At 38.5% G+C, this 17,505-nt stretch overlaps 1 long non-coding RNA gene and 1 pseudogene across 1 annotated transcript; both read right to left on the bottom strand.

The window, feature by feature from the left end:
• Nucleotides 343-687, bottom strand: LOC108353405 (glutaredoxin-1 pseudogene; annotated as a pseudogene).
• Nucleotides 6,457-16,939, bottom strand: LOC134484318 (uncharacterized). Its single transcript, XR_010061722.1, has 3 exons — nucleotides 15,348-16,939; nucleotides 10,899-11,090; nucleotides 6,457-7,211 (listed from the first exon to the last, which is right to left on the bottom strand). It is a non-coding gene; the product is annotated as an uncharacterized LOC134484318 (long non-coding RNA).
• Between the last annotated feature and the right edge of the window lie 566 nt (nucleotides 16,940-17,505).

The following is a 17,505-nucleotide window of genomic DNA, read 5'->3' as shown; positions in this document are numbered from 1 at the left end:
AGGATGAGTACTTCTGCAAAATCACCTCAGCAGATCAGCATGGTAGAAAAACAGTAAATGATTTACTGGAGATTTAGATTCAGTGGATTGTAAAATATGGGCTTAGAGGTAGAGACATATCAGCACATGAAGAATGGATAGTCAATCCTGTGTGATCTGATAGGCTTCCCTACACCATGGTTTCAGGCAAACAGCATCGAATTTTAGCACTGAGGAATAGAATAAAACCAATTTGTTGAAAATTCCAATCATAAGAAAATACTGACATCCTCCATGATGCACATAATCTCTGAGGTGCACTGGCTTCAGCATGACTGAATGTCTGCTGTCAGCATGGGTTTTTACTTCCATCCCTTTCTTAACTGCAGAGCTCCAATCTGCTTCAGCCACGTCATCAGGTCCACATTCTGTTGGAGGGAGATTAGATCACTGTGTCTGCCTATGCAGTCTTTCTTTACCTATGAAGACCCAAGGAACTATTCTCACTCCACTGAGCTGTTGTAAGTAATTTTGAATCGCATTGGTGTTGTTAGTGGCTGTCATGTCTACAAGTCCCAGAACACCGTGTTTTAATGGGAGATGATTGAGAATTTCTTGCATATTGCTGCAAAAAGTTACAGGTGGGAATCGATGAACAGGACCGCCTTCCCAGATTGGATCTTGCAGTTCACAAACACATGAGCCATGCTTACAGGCTGCAGCTTCCCAGAAAAGTAAGTTCAGTTGAAGATACTGGTCTGTTTGAGAATCGAAATCCCAATGTATTCTAAACCATGCATTCTACTTGAGTCCATAGAAAACATGGAAGAAAGATACTTTTCCTTTTTCCTGTTTGCACTCACATTGCTACTAAACACTCACAGACATTAGAACCTGCATTCTGAAGATTTATCCATATACTAATGAACAAATGAGACAGCTAGCCTTTTGGATCAATAAACTAATGGATTCTAGGACTTTCCAAATAGCCAGCCATTGTTAAATTATGAGGGCCATAGACTTGATAATTGTGACAAACTCCTTTTCTCTCTACAGAGAGATTCATCCTTTATGTTCTGTTAGGGAATACCGGCTTCTGCACCAGGAATCCAGAGAAGAACTTTTAGAGCTGTTTTTGTCTAATAAGAGGTTCAGCTCAGTTACAAATTTCCAATGGCCACATTCCCTTAGCATGATTTTCATATGAAGCTTTGATACAGTTCTTATTTTATAATTCTTGGCAACAGAATAAAAATAGAAAGAGTAATCTGTCAATTCACAGTAATATATTTACATGAGTGCATCATGTAGAAGAATTGCAGGATAAACAAGAATTGGAAAACCAGATGTATTTCCTTTTGTTGACCAAGACTAGGAAAACTGAACTATATAAAAATCTGAGACAAGTTGTCTGAAGTTTGTTCTTTCTTTCAATCATGGGTCTTCTAGGGAAGGATTTCAGATATCAAGAGTCAGCAAAAATTACCTTTATTACTGACCCAATTCACCTGCTTAATCCCTCATTGTTGGAAATGAAGAAACTCTTTATCCATCCTTCTATAATGTGTATATATTTATATATCATTCATAGAATGGATACTTTTGACTCTTAGTTTCAAAGCAACAGTCTGGGGAGACACAGAATTAATTCTTTCACACATTAATTCTCAGGCTGATGTTTGGTCTCAAAAGTTCACTTCAGAGTTGCTTTAGAACAGTCATTTACTGATCTAGAAAAAACGCATTTTAAATGTTGTGAAATTTATTAGAACAATATCAACTACCTTTCTCCCTCCCCATTTTTGAACTGCATCATTTTCCACCAAATGTCTGTTGTCTCAGCTGCAGGCTGCATCCCCAAAGAATAGTCTGATCTTGCTCTTAGCAGTGCATTTATGATACATCAATGTGATTTCCTTTCCACTTTCACCACATGATGAGTTTTATTTCTTCATTACATCTGATGGGTCAAATCTCTTTTGTCACCAAGGATGAGATTTGAGAGTTCAGAGATGCTGAATTATAATGCAGTATATACAAATAACCTACATGGATGACTGGCAGTTTAGAAAATGACCATGTCTACACCATATATGTACTCCTGTAGGTATCCTAAAACTTTTGTTTGAGTTTGATCCAGTTCAACTAAGAGAGTACAAAAGAAAGGATAAAGTCATGGACATGGGCTGGAAACTTAGCTCATTCATTTTGAGCATTTGCTAAGCATAGAACCAAAAAGGTAACCCAATTCCATGTGGAATTCTCTCACCCAAATGGCTTCAGTGGGAATTGCATGCATATGGTGCATAGCACTTAAAGCAGGCAAAACACTTATGTAAAAAAGAAATATTAACAGTGTCCTTTGCCTTACATAACCTTTGGAGTTTTATGATATCCCCTTTGTCGATTCTTGATCTTAGAGCATAAGCCATTAGTGTTTTGTTCAGAAAATTTTCTCCAGTGCCCATGTGTTCGACTTGCTTCCCCACTTTCTCTTCTATTAGTTTGAGTGGATCTGGTTTGATGTGGAGGTCCGTAATCCCCTTGGATTTAAGCATTCTATAGGGTGATAAGCATGGATCGATCTGTACTCTTCTACATGCAAACCTCCCATTGAAACAGCACTATTTGGTGAAAATGGTATCTTCCATTAGATGGTTTTGGCTCCTTTGTCAAAAATCACGTGACCATAGGTTTGTGGTCTCATTTCTGGGTCTTCAATTCTATTCAACTGGTCTTTCTGTCTGTCTCTATACCAATATCAAGCAGTTTTATCACTACTGCTCTGTAATACTGCTTGAGTTCAGGGATAGTGATTCCCCCAGAAGTCATTTTATTGTTGAAGTTTTCGTTATCCTGGATTTTTCGTTATTCCAGATGAATTTGGAAATTGTTCTGTGTAAGTCTCTGAAGAATTGGATTCGTATTTTGATGGGGGTTGAATTGAATCTGCAGATCACTTTTGGTGAAATGGCCATTTTTACTATACTAACCCTGCCAATCCATGAGCATGGGAAATCTTTCCATCTTCTGAGGTCTTCTTCAATTTCTATCTTCAGAGGCTTGAAGTTCTTACCATACAGATCTTAAATGTAATGCTTCACTCCTTTTTTAAAGGGGAACAAGAATACCCTTGGCAGAGGATAGGGATGCAAAGTGTAGAACAGAGGAAGAAATAACACTCATTCAGACTGTGCCCCACATGTGGCCCATACATAAACAGCCACATGATTAGATCTAATAAGGACTTCCAAGGTTAATATGAGACATGTACAGAATTTGGTTTCTAGATTTTGAATTTCTTTTGAATGATTTCGAATAATAAACTTGAAAATCCCTCAGAACAAGAATGAATTGACCCTCTGAAACTCCTCCTGGATGCCCAGCAATTTTTAATGAGCTTAAACACTTCTTTGAAACCCTCTCATGTTCATGTTCAGTGTGAAGGGAATCCCAATGTCTGAATGGAATCTCACTTCCCCTTCCTACCTGGGCTACAGCATTTACTCAGCTCAAATAATTTCACTCCCAAGGACATTAAGATTTTAAAAATTGTCCGCTCAATGTGTACCACTAAATTAATAGTATATAATTTCTATCATTCAAATTCTTCCTGCATATTTCCTGAAGCCATTAGCATTCTTCATTTTAGTAACAGGTTCTGCATTAGGAAGTCCTTATTTAGAAACAATGTTTCTCCTTGGCTTTGAACCAGCTGCTCAGTCTTAGGTGCTGGATTTACCCAAGCACAAGTTTCTCCCTTGTGAATTAAGCTGTTCCAGTATGGTTTCTTGGGTTTTTCAACTTGAAGAATTGTTAAATCTCTTAGTGTCCCTACAGAGTTATGACTAGTAATGACCTGGTTCAATCCTACAATCAAGAGAACTGAGCAACCGCAGTTGCATAAAATCAAAATCGAGTCACTAGACATCTCTGAAATGTTTTCAAAGTGGGATTCAGTTTTTACTGTTTTCAAATCATTCCTCTAAAGTTTAAAATGTAAGTATTGCTCATGCACAGAATTCTTTTCCAAGAAAGGAGGAGGAATTCTATATTCTTTCATTGACATTGGGTTTGACTTACTTGTGGAGTATACAGCTCATAACTTGGATCAATTCAGCATGCCCCAACAGCACAGAGGAAGGCACTTATTAGTAGGATGTGTGTGTGTGTTTGTGTGTGTGTGTGTGTGTGTGTGTGTGTGTGTGTGTGTGTGTGTCTAGGTGACTCCATGGTAACTCCTGCTACATGTTGGATAAGCACACTTCTTAAAAGAAACCATGGCCTCTTTTGTTTTGCATGCCTCTTTAACATATCTAATCACTTCAAATTGCACCATTTACTTATACCTCTGGGACACAGATTAAACTCATAATATCCTCCAATCTCCATAGGGATTCAAAGCTCAATGATAAATAATTTTTTGAGATTTTCAGAGACTTTAGATTCAAATTTTGTCATAAAACTCATTAAGTATTTATTGTTCTGTAATTCAAAATCCATCTTGGATTTTGGACATTTGAGTTTTATGGCCAGAAATCATCAGCTAAATGCATTCCCTCCATTCTTGGCAAGGTCAGGCTATCCTTCCATAATGTCATGTTTGCCCTGACTACCTAGATATACAGTCTTATGATATGCAAGTGAGTTCTAATATAGTTTTATTAATGCTCAGTGGTTCTGATCAGAATCTGTAAAGTGGGGAATCAATCTCTTTCTGCTAAACATAGGTTGCAAACTGTCTTTGGATATTTTTGAATTGCATCTTGTATATACGCATGTGCTTTTTAGGTGATATTCCATTATCTATTAACAGTCTACATACCATAGCATCAGATTATTTTAAATTTGCTAGTAAAGTGATTTCTTGTTCCTCCTGCCTTAGAATTTTGTGGGGATACTTAGATCATTCTGTGTAGCCCTACTCAATTCTTCTTGATATATTTACATCTAAGGATGGTGTAATATCTACAAACCTTTGATATACTGCCTTTGATACACCTTCCTTCATCTGTGTAAATGAAAATATTTTCATCTATGGATGATGTAATATCTTCAAACTTTGATATACAGTTCTTTATGAACCTGCCTTCACCTGTGTGAAAGGAAAATATTTACAACAGAGAGATCCTGTAATGTTTTAGATACTAAATGATTCGCTTAGGTAAAATATGACTATGCATGCTTATTCAGGCTCAAACAGATCCATGGGGAGACGTCACTGAATAAAAATGTTAACTACTACTCAGATGTCCTCTATGTATACAGTCAGAGTACAGTTACTTCAGTTCAGGTGTGGAACTGATGAATTCTCAGACATTTTCCAAACTTTAAAAAAAATTACTAAGACTAGGATTGAGGGAATGCTTTCATCTATGTAGAACATTAATTTCAGCGTCACATACAAATGTGTGAAGTGAAGTACTTGCCACACTCTACTGCAAACAGAATAATATACTTTTTGGTATGGTCTTTCTGGACTAGAGTATGATAACAATACAGTCTTCTGTGACAGATTTTCAAGCACATCTGAACATCTGGGAATTCCAGCATAGTAAATCTTGTTCAAGATAATACTTCTTGTTATTTGTGACCCTCATAAGGATAAGTTACTGCTAGGTATCAGAGTTCTTACTCAATTTTAAGTTTTTTTTATCTCATGCTAATTTTTGATGCTTTCTTTGTCCCATGGAATAGTTAGTCAACAGGCCTGTCTACCAGATATCAGCTGCATGACCAGTGGTTGCAAATTACTTCACTGCTGAATTCATAAATAAAAGGATTTTTTTTATGAGAAGGCCTTGATCTTCTAGAATGTAGAATGTTGTTGTCTGTGGATTTCCTTGGCTCCCTCTATTTTCACAAGGTTCATATCAGGAAAGAAACTGCACACAGAATATGAAAAACACTTGCTGGGCCACAGGATAGACAAAATCAACAAAACTTTCCTTGCATGGTTTTAGAACATAGTGGACAGGGGATACATTCAACTTAGTCAATGAAATTCCCCCCCTGTATACCTAATGAACAAACATTTACCCACCTGGATTGGCTAGTTAGCCATTCCTGCTTATCCTGCTTACCCAGTTCCCAGGAGACTTTATTCTCAAAAAGGGATAAGTTGGTGGACCAACATCTTATGCTAGCTCACTATATCCCAGTTACTCCAAGATAATCAGATTCCACCAAAAGGAGCTCCCATTTCCATAGTCTACGTGGCTTCAAGTCTAAAGCTATGAGCCCAGTCAACAAGAAAATCTCCATAACCAAGTCAAAGTAAATCATTTCTTTGTTTAATGCTGGGTAGGATGGGCAGCTCTGATGGTGTTTTCCTTATTGTAGTTTCTTCTTGTGACAGGAGAGGGGCAAGAGCATTGGAGGAGGGTAAGTCTTGATCCATTAGAGTTGCAGTATAATAATAATTTTAACAATAATAATAATGATAATAATAATAATAATAATAATAATCACCACCATCATCATCATCAATACCATCAACATCATCAATACCATCACCATCAAAAGTAATGTAGGCTGGTAAGATGATTCAGCATTTAAGAGCTCTGACTGCTTTTCCATAGGTCATGAGTTTAATTCCCAGCAAAAACATCGTGGCATATAAACATGTATAATGGAATCTGATGCCCACTTTGTTGTGTCTGACAGTTACAGAATAATCATACAAATCAAATAAAATAAAGCTTTAAAGTAAATAAATAATTGTTTACTTCTCTAAGATTAAGTTACTGTCCTTCTGTAGCTGACAAGTTTTTGTATTCCTCTGAGTACAGAAAATGTGTTCTCTGTCTATTAAAATCCATGATAAGAGCTCACATATTACTTGTCGTATCCCAAGACTGCTATTCAAAACACAGATTATGCTTTTCTGAGAAATTAAATAGTTTCCTAACACACTCCTATCCTTTCTTCATGTTCTGCCTCTGAGAGGCACATAAGAAAATTAGTTTGTACATGAGGACATTACAGTTGCATTCTCCTGTGGTGTGAGAAAACTGAGGTTAACACAGAGGGGTCAGGACAGTCAACAAAGACGTGGGCATAATGGCTTTCTTTTGTCCAAATGCTGTTGGTGCAATGAGTCAGCATTCCTGGGAGTTTACCCAACTCACAGGTCATCTTCTGGACGTCATTAGTCAATTTCTCCAACTTCCTAATCTGTTGTACTTGCTCACTGATGGTGGACGTTTGGGATGATGCCTTCCCAACAGACCCTGTAGAGAAACACAAGGGAACATGCATAGTAATGGCCCAGACACAGGAGAGAAAATGCTAGTCCCCCAATGAAGCATGATGAAAGGGGAAGTCTACAGACACTTGGAAGCACTGAAATAGGAGGAAAGTTCTCTTGAATCAGGACCTATTGGCTATTTTCTTTCTCCCAACCAAAGTCGCTGGACATAGGCCTCACTCCCTGCTGCAGTCCCCCTGGCCCTTAACAAAAAAATCTGGCAAAGACATGAAAAAATGGAGGACATATTCAGTTCATATCTGATGGGATGCAGGTAAGTCCTGGAGTCCATAGTGTTTAGGACCACCAAGCCTTAATCATGTAAGTTCAAGACAAAGAGTGAGAGACCTTGATGCATGTCTAGGGGAGTAGCCCTGTCTCCATTCTTATCATAAAAATGCAATGGCATGACCAGGGATCCACTGAAGATAAAATTCAATACTCTACCCTGAGAGTCAAAGCTATTATTCCTGTGGCACATTTTGGTATTCCTCCTCATTCCGAATAAAATTAAGGAACACATAGTAGACCAGATACGTGCTTGAAAATTCCTGGCTCTCTGCAAAAAATTTATTAGATATTTCTGAAACTGGGTCTCTTCTTTAGGAATCCGGAGTCTTCAGATCATAAGTCCTACTCCTAGAAGGCCTGAGCCAATATCACCTCCTCTTGGATGCTCCTCAAGACCAGCCCACTGCTCTCACTCACCCTTTTACACCAGATAATTTATGTTTTCCCTTCTATAACAGGAAAGTATTTTAATTTCTTCTTCCTCTCTTTTTTCTCTGCATGCTCTCTGTTTTCTCTGTAAATAGGTTGATCATCCTGAAACACATTTGTGTGGGTAAACCAATAAGTACTAACTAAATGCCACAAGGGCAGTTTCTGTTTCCATAACATTAGTGACATCACAGAGAATACCATGGAAATTACAGCATACATTAGAGTATCCAGAAGAGAGTCCCCTTCAACAAAACATAATTACCCATTAACTAGATCTTATCCAAATAAACAAGCCAAGTTGCCCTTTTAAGGATCTTTGCCTGAGTCACAAGGGAAGATTTTCTATCACTATCCCTTCTAACCCAGAAATACCACTGTTCTATTGTATTTTTTACCACCTTCATGCGTCCATAGTGAAGACTCAATTTTCAAACACAGCCCACAAATGGTCCTCCCCACCTTAGGGAGCACACTCATCATGACAATGAAGAAAATAAACTGAGAACATAGTTCAGAAAGCTTGTCAGTGATGTGATGATTCGACACAGTTAATCCATCTCAGGGACATCTTCTGTAGCTAAATGACCAATTTCTCCAAATTCTTCATCTATTCCTCCTGCTAAGTAATATTGGAGGGTTGGAATGATGTCTTCCCAGTAGGCCAGGTACATAGATAAATACAATTAAGCAAAGACTTGGGGAAGATCCACAGTCTACAAAAGTTTGGTAAAGGGAGAAAAAATACAGAAAAAAACATATAAATTCATATAAGAACTTCCCTCAGAGCCTCAAAAATTACTTATTTTAGCCATGAGGCTGGTTGTGATGTGATCAGTTGAACTCAGTTCTGACTGTAGGTACATTGATTAACACAGGTGTAATTTGAGTCATCAAAAGCAAACACTCAGAGAAAGGATGATGGGTCAATCTTTGAATGAGAAATTAAGAAGTGAAACTGCTGTATAGACAGGTACCATGTGGAAGAAACAGACAGACGGAGACAAAGACAGAAAGACAGACAGACAGACAGATACACACACACACACACAAAACAAAGCAGTAGTCATAGGGAAAAAGATGTTGTAGATCATTAGTAAGGAGCTTCAGCCAGGGAAGAAAAGTCAAATTCTTCATTTGGGTGCCACATATGGCAACTTCTATACTCCTGAAAGGCAGTCACTACTACATTTATGTACAACATCCATTAGGAAAATACAGACAGGGAAGGGTAAAGTAAGGGAAGAGACTAGGTATTATTACATGATGCATGTTTATTAAAGCCCCATGTTAGCTTTCTCCTGAGGCTGGCAATCCCTGTAAAGAGAAGCCAGTCCATGGTGGGCTGGGATGCATTTCTAGGATCTCTGAAAATTTTCCTTCCATACATGATCCTTGGTCCCTAGGCTTGTTGGGAGTTGTTGAATATTCTACGCCTTCTCAGTTGTTAAAGTTCTAGTCTAGTAGATTTGGACATCGTTTCTATTTTTAATGGTGGTTCTCCAGTAGTCAGCAAGTTCAGAACACACTGGGGTTTATGAGAGAAGCAAGAGCATAAACTGACATGAAATATGCTATCATTAGAAAAGACTGTTGTAGGGAAGCTGAAAAAGAGGACAGATAGTCAGACAGAGAAAGAGAAATGAGACAGAAATACAGAGAAAGACACATACACAGAGAGAGAGGGCGAAAGAATACTATGCCTTGTGTATATGAAGCCAGAAAATAATTTATGAATCTAGATGACAAGGAATAAATGATTGCCTGTAAATCTCAGTAATTAAGAAAGAACCCTGGTTCCAGTTGTGCTATTGAGACTGCATAGAGATTGGCCTATACCAATGTGAGACACTAGACTTCAATGAGCAAATCCGTATCCAGGAAAATGTAGTTATGGTGGTCCAGAATGAAAAACACATACTTGTCCCCACTGTCTGCCACTAATTACTCTGATCTCCCATGTCACAAGAGGCTGAATGGTCTTCCGCTTACCCTGAAAAGTAGCTCAGAAGGAATAGCAGCTATCTTTACTGGTGCTTCATCTGAGCCTATCCTTGGCTTGTGGATGGTACTCAGGAAGCTAACTGACAGGTTACACTTTGCCTAGCTAGGTGTCAAAGTTCAGACATGAGACCCCACTCTGTGATTGTCAACACTTCCATGTTTCCATTGGGAGGGCAGTGTCACAATGGCCTGAAACTGTCTTGTAACCCCTTTCATATGCTTCATGTGACCAAGTTGATAGCCTCCTTCAGTTTATTCACAGATCAACAGGATGCAACTTTGCTTCAGAGCCTTCATGTCTGGCCACAGAAGCCACGAGAAAAATGTCACAGTTAACAGTGATAATGTAGACATGCCAGTGCATTTCCTCCAAGTTTTACTTTCAAGTATATTATTTTATTGCAGATTATGCTACTCTTTCTAGAAGGCCATGTTGTGGGAGAACATTGGGATGCTGCCCCATCCACAGTTTATAGATTACTTACATAGATTCCTTTCAGTACAAAGTTTCTGTAAACTTGCATACAAACTAACTATTTAAGCACTGAAACAGAAACATACACACACACACACACACACACACACACACACACACACTCACACGGTGTAGAGATATGGAGAAGAGCTTATGAAAGAAAAGTTAGGTCTACAATATGAAACGTGAAGGGTTTCACTAATATCTATTACCACACAATGGAGGATGGGAAAATGGAAAATAATTGTGAGTTGTGCTTCCCCCACAACTTGGCCACATGAACAATGAAATATGAGAGAAAAATCTGCAAGACCTAAGTCAAAGACCAGGAACATACACAATCAATTGAATGTGAATACAACTCATCTCTCGGATTTCTAATGGACGAGTGCCCATGTTTCCCACACCTCTCCTGAATAGTATTTCATTGCACTCCAGTACTAGTACACTGAAGGATATTCAAGAACATACCTGACAGGTGATCTTTTGACCTAGCTTCATATAGAGATGAAGCAAGACTGTCAGTATTCCCAGAGCTCTGATGAGCAGGAGGTGCTGATTGCCTCAGGATCCCTTAGCAATGCTTCATAAATCCAAAGTGTCAGCCTTCCCAGGCATATTCACAGCTGCACATGGTGTATCTTGGCTTCACAATACCATAGCCTGTAGTTAAAGAACATAGGATGAAAACTGCAAACTCCACCAGCCTACATTTCTTTGTCAGATGCCCAGAATCACTGATAGGTCTCTCTAGACACACCACTATAGAAAGGCATGCTTGTAGGGGTATAACATGGTTGTTTAGTTTCCCCAATTACTGTTCAGAACACGTAGGAAAGATGGAAGGAGCCAGTCATTGTTCTAGTTTACTAACAGACAGTTCTTCAATGTAGTAGAAAACTGCCTGCCAAAAGACACTATTAGGACAAAACAGCAAGGAACAGGTTTGGAAAAGGTCTATACCAATTCTCCTTCTGATAGAGTGCTATACCCAATACATACAAAGAACTCAAGAAGTTATACATCATGCAGACAAGTAACCCTATTAAAATTATGTTCCAGAACTTAACAAGGATTTCTCACCTGAGGAAAATCAAACATCTGAGAAGCATCTGAGGAAATGTTCAACATACTTAGTCATCAAGGGAATGTAAATAAAAACAACCCTGAGATTCCACTTCACACATGTAAGAATGGCTGAAATAAACACTCAGGAGACAGAAGATGTTGATAAAGATGTCAAGGAAAAGGAATGATGCTTCTTCCTTGGAGGGATTACTAACTGGTTCAACCATTCTCGAAATGAGTCTGGAGATTCCTCAGAAAATTGGAAATTGCACTACCTGAGAACCCAGATATATCTATCCTGGGCATATAATCAAAGGATGCTCCAACATGCAAATAAGACACATGCTCAACTAGGTTCAAAGCAGCCTTATTCATGATATCAGGAGCTAGAAGGAAGCCTAATGGCACTGATCAGAAGAATGGGTATAGAAAATGTAGTACATCTACACAATGGCATACTATTCAGCTATCAAAAGCAATGATTTCAAGAAATTCATAGACAAATGGATTGAACTAGGAAATATAATACTAACTGAGGTAACACAACCACAGAAAAACACACATGGTATGGAATCACCAAAAATAGATATTGCCACAAAAGCTAAAATTACTGAAGATGCAGACTACAGACCACAGGAAGCCTAAGAAGGATACCCAAAATGTGCACACTTCACTCCTTTTTAAAAGGGGAACAAAAATATCTAAGAATTTACAGGAGAACCTGAAGGAATCCCATTCCGAGCATTACGTCCACATGGAAAAAATTATATATATATATATGGCACAAAAACCAGATAAGATTGAAGAATTTAAGAAGTGGATGCTGCCAGGGACAAGATATATACCTTTCCTGAGAGACACAGCTAGAATCTGTCAAATACAGAAGTGAATATTTGTGGCATAGCAGTGAACTGAAAACGGACGATATGTTGGTAGATTTTGGGAAAGGAGTAAAAGAGCTGAAGGGGCTTTTAACCCTATAAGAACAACAATACCAATAAACCAGAGTGTTCTGTTACTAGACAAATATTCGAAGAGTGTACATGGACAGAGCTATGGCTCCAACTGCATATGTGGCAGAGGATTGATTGGTGGGAACCAATGCAAGGAGAAGTTCCTGGTGCATCCTAGGTTTAACTCTCAGATAAACGGAATTATCAAGGTGCACAAAGGGAGGTTATAGAAGAAGTGTAGGGGTACCAGTTACATCTCTTATGGACAGGAAACTGGGAAAGAAAATAATATTTAAAATGCAAATATAGGAATATCCAATTAAACAAGCAATAAAATTTTCTAAAATTAAAAAAAATGAAAGAAATTAAAGAAAAGAAATCTGCCATCTAATTACACATATTGACTCAGAAATCTAAATGGTAACTGTCAGGAAATGGTATTCAGAGTAATACTAGTGGAAAGACTGAGATGATGAAGTCTCAACTAGAAGCTCTTCTCTCTCCCAGATGGCAGTGTCAGACACAAACTGCACTATAGGAATCCAAAGCATGGAGGAGTTTATACTAAACTGAGGACACAATATTTGTCTTTGCCTTCTTCCTTAACACCGTTTTCTATAGGACAAAAATAATAAAGCCATGAGCTTTGAGGAAAACAACAGTGCACATCCCACCACCTGGTTTTTGGAATAAAGAAATTAATGATTTAAACTCTGACTGTCAGGAACCATTACAACGAGGGAAGTCCAGCTGCTTCTAAGAGTATGACAGCTCCCAATTACCGTATGTGGAATGCTCAGATCAAGCGATCTCTTCAGTGGAACCACTCAACCCCTACCCAGGAATCACTGAGTATTCCCAAGGACCATGTATTTCATCCTTTTTCTATACCAAAACAGAATGGAAGGTTCCTTCTCCCCATCTCTGATATCGTCATCCTCTTTCTTCTCCCTCCCAAATGGCTATTTACTCTGAATAGAAGGCTAATCGGTAAACCCTAGAGGAACTGAAGGAATATAGGAGGTGCAGTTGAAGACACGACAACACTTGTGACATCACAGAAGAAGCAAGGGCTCTCCAGGATGCAAGAGATATTTCAGGGAGGGTCTAATGATTATGTCACTGAGATCTGCCATGGCCTACCTGCTGAACAGCTTTCCTTACATTGACCAGATTCGAGGGTGCCCTTTCCAGGAGTGTCTCCTGTGACACAGTGGAAACCTTTATATATTACATCTCTCTACAGCTAGAGAATTCATTTGCTTCATTAGTGGTTACATGCTCTGAATGGAGAAAGTTTGTCAGGGGCTTGGCATGGGTAGAAATGCTCTAGGAATGTGGAGTGGAGAAGATTCTTCTGGATAGTAATTTTATTCAATGGACCATTCCTGTGACATATGATACAATATCTTAGGTTTTCTCTCTTTACCAAAGGCTAGTGTTTTCACTAAAGACTTTTAATTGAGTGAATATTTTATTACATTTTCTTATTGTAAATGCCTTTATATGAGACTTTATATATATTCCTGAATATGTATTAAAAATTCTGTTTACCAATTCAAGTTTCTGTAATGATTTTGGCACCAAGGAGGCTCAGCTATAGAGTGAATATAACAGGGTAAATTTTGTGTACCTCCTCCAAATGATAAACTCCCAAATCTTTATTTTATCCATCAATTACCAGAAATCAGTAAAGGAAAAAACAACATGGATTACAGAGTGCGGTTCTGTATTCCCGTTAGATATCAGTTCTTTAATATGTACCTTCATGTGTTCTCATGGCCAGACGAGGGTTTTAGATGGTTTACCATAATTCTTTCTTCAGGCAAAACATAAGATATAGGAGGAGGGTCCGGGTCAGGGTGAGTAATGGCTTGAGGTCCAGGGAAACCTCAACTTTGATAGTTTCATCGAAAAAGGAGAAAGTATATTTGGCAGTCTCATTTGCGGATTCTAAATTCTTGAGCTAGTTGCTCAGAATCCAAGTTAAAATTCCAACTCACCTCCAAGATATAGGAGTCGCCAAATGTAAATGTATGTATATATACATACATACATATATACATATGTGTATATAAAAATATGCCAAAAATCTAGGTATGATTGTTGAAGCTAAGAAGTGCATCCTGCCTGGAACTTTATATAGATCTTCTCTGAGAGAGAGCTAGAGCATGTCAAATACAGAAGTGAGTGATAGTGGCAAACCAGCGATGTTTAAATGTACCTCTCATTGGTAGATTTTGAGAAAGTTTTACAAGAGCTGTGTAAGAGAGGGGTCAGAGGGTACCTGGAAGAGAATTGGTGACAAGTTACACGAAGAAGGATGCCAAGACAAGAGTCTGAACCACGCGTCAATTTTATTTTTCTCCAAGGCTGAATTTATACCATAACAAGGGTAACAGAAGGAGGGTGAAGTAAGAAACATTTATGCAAGCCAAGGACACAATATTCGTGTGGTCAGGGCCAATGTTGACAGGATGTCAAAAAGTTCACAGATTTGTCATATTATTAGTCATTAGGACAACTTTATCATATTATTGTTTTTTTTTTTTTTTTGAATACAAGATTTGTAATAGGCTACTGCACCTGGCTGGGGATTTTCCATTAACCCAGTCATACTTAATTCTAACCATAATAATAACATCAACAACGTATGGCTTCAATGGCATCACTCACGACATCTCCTGCTTCCTTATAGTCAAATGAATAGGTGTCAAATGGCCGTGCTTGTCCTGGAATGACCCCCTCGAGAACTTTGTCTGTCTTAGTTTGGAGTGATATTTGTCACATGGCCAAGAGAATCTTTTAGCCAGGGTCAGTCATGGAATAAGGCAGCAATTAATGATACCCCCCACCCCATGTCGTTGGCCCTTTTTTCGTGAATGTATCACTCTCTTACCTGTCATTGACTGTCCAGCTTCCAACACAGGGCTATTAACTTCTGATTTTTCAGCAAAGGCATCAGCACAGTAGGCAGAACAGAATGTTGGCCTCATTTGACTGAAGTACAAAAATATCCTTACCTGGGCTGGAGGAGGTGTGTAGTTGAGCTTGTCCCTCATCAAAGCCTCTTCCATAGCTAGCCTATGATAATATACTTGAATAGAAACCTGCCAGCTAACCATATCTATCGACTCAGAAATCTAAAGGGTCATTGTCAGGGAATGATAGTCAGAGCAGTACAAGAGAATATATTTGCACCACAAAACAAGATAAGATTGATGAAGCTAAGAAGTAGTGCATGCTATCAGAAACCAGATATAGATTTTTGCTGGCACACACAGCTAGAGCATGTCAAATACAGAAGTGAATGCTAGTGGGAAACCAGTGAACTGAAAATGGACCTTTTGTTGGTAGATTTGAGAAAGGATTAAAAGAGCTGATGGTGCATTCAACCCCATAAGAAAAACAATGCCAGTGAATCAGAGTTCTCTGGTACTAAAACAATAATGATAGGATGTTCCTGGACAGACCTATGACTCCAAATGCATATGTAGCAAAAGATGGCCTTGTTGGGCACCAATGGAAGGAGAAGCCCTTGGTCCTGTCTAGTTTTGACTGATAGTTCAAGGGAATGTCAAGGGACAGTAAGGGGAATTAGAGAAGTTTAGGAGAACCAGTTACGGATCTTATGGACAGAAAAGCGGGAAAGGAAATAACATTTGAAATGTAAATAAAGAATTATGCAATTAGGGGTTTGTGATTTAGCTCAGAGGTAGAGCGCTGGCCTAGGAAGCGCAAGGCCCTGGGTTCAGTCCCCAACTCTGAAAAAAAGAACCAAAAAAGAGAGAAAAAGAAAAAAGAAATATCCAATTAAAAAACCAATACATTTTGTTAAAAATTAAAAGAAAAACGAAAGAAATAAAAGAGAACTTCCAGCTAACCACATCTATGGACTCAGAAATCTAAAGAATCACTGTCAGGAAATGGTAGTAAGAGTAATACTAGTCAAAAGATTGAGTTGATGAAGTCTCAACTAGTAGCAATTCTCTCACCTAGATATCAGTGTCAGACACAAACCGCACTATAGGGATCCAAAGAATGGAGGAGATTACTCTGAGTGGAGTACACAATTCTTGTCTTTCTCTTTTTCCTTAGGAGGTTTTTCTTCTGGACTAAAAGCATAAAAGCCATGAGCTGTCAGGAAACAAATGTGCCAAGATGAAAACCTGTCTTTTGGAATAAAGAAAGTAATGATATAAACTGATTTCCAGGAACCATAACAAGCAAGGAAGTACAGATACTTCTGAGTTGCTCCAATCTCCTTATTCTGTATGTGGAAGTATCAGGTCTAAGCTATCTCTTCACCGATTCCACTCAACCCCTACACAGGACTCACTGAGCTTTACCATGGGCCACATATTTCTTCCTTTTTCTATACCAAGACAGAAGGCCAGCTTCTCACCATCTCTGATCTCTTCATCCTCTTTGTTCTCCCTCCCAAATGGCTATTTCTCAGAATTAGAGGCCAATTACTGAACCCTAGAGGTACTGAAGGAATACCTGAGAGGCGGATGCAGTCATGACAACACTTGTGACATCAAAGAAGAAGATAGATCTCTCCAGGTTACAAGAGATTTTTCAGGCAGGGCCTAGTGATAATGTCACTGAGAACTGCCATGGCCTACCTGCTGAACAGCTTTCCTTACATTGACCAGATTTGAGGGTGCCCTTTCCACGTATGTCTCCTGTGATACAGTGGAAACCTTTATATCCACCATATCTGTAAAACTATAGATTTCCCTTTGCTTTATTTGAGGTTACATGCTCTGAACAGAAAAAGTTAGTCAAAGGCTTGGAATGGGTAGAAAAGTCTTGTAACATAGAGTGGAGGGGATTCTTTTAGATATTAATGTTATTCCCAGGTACATTTCGTAAAATACAATTAAATTTTGTATGTTTTCTGTTTCACAAAGGCCAGTATTTTCCCTACAGACCTTCAATTGAATAAATATTGTATTTCACTTTCTTATTGTACATTCTTCGATATGGGACTTTATTAATTTTGCTGAATGTATACTCAAAAATTCTGTTTTCCCAGTCAATTTTCTGCAATG

This window comes from Rattus norvegicus, chromosome Y, assembly GCF_036323735.1.
Source record: "Rattus norvegicus strain BN/NHsdMcwi chromosome Y, GRCr8, whole genome shotgun sequence".
In the NCBI taxonomy this organism is placed as follows: Eukaryota; Metazoa; Chordata; class Mammalia; order Rodentia; family Muridae; genus Rattus; species Rattus norvegicus.
The sequence above is the reverse complement of the archived record's forward strand: the minus strand, read 5'-3'. Positions and strand labels throughout refer to the sequence as shown.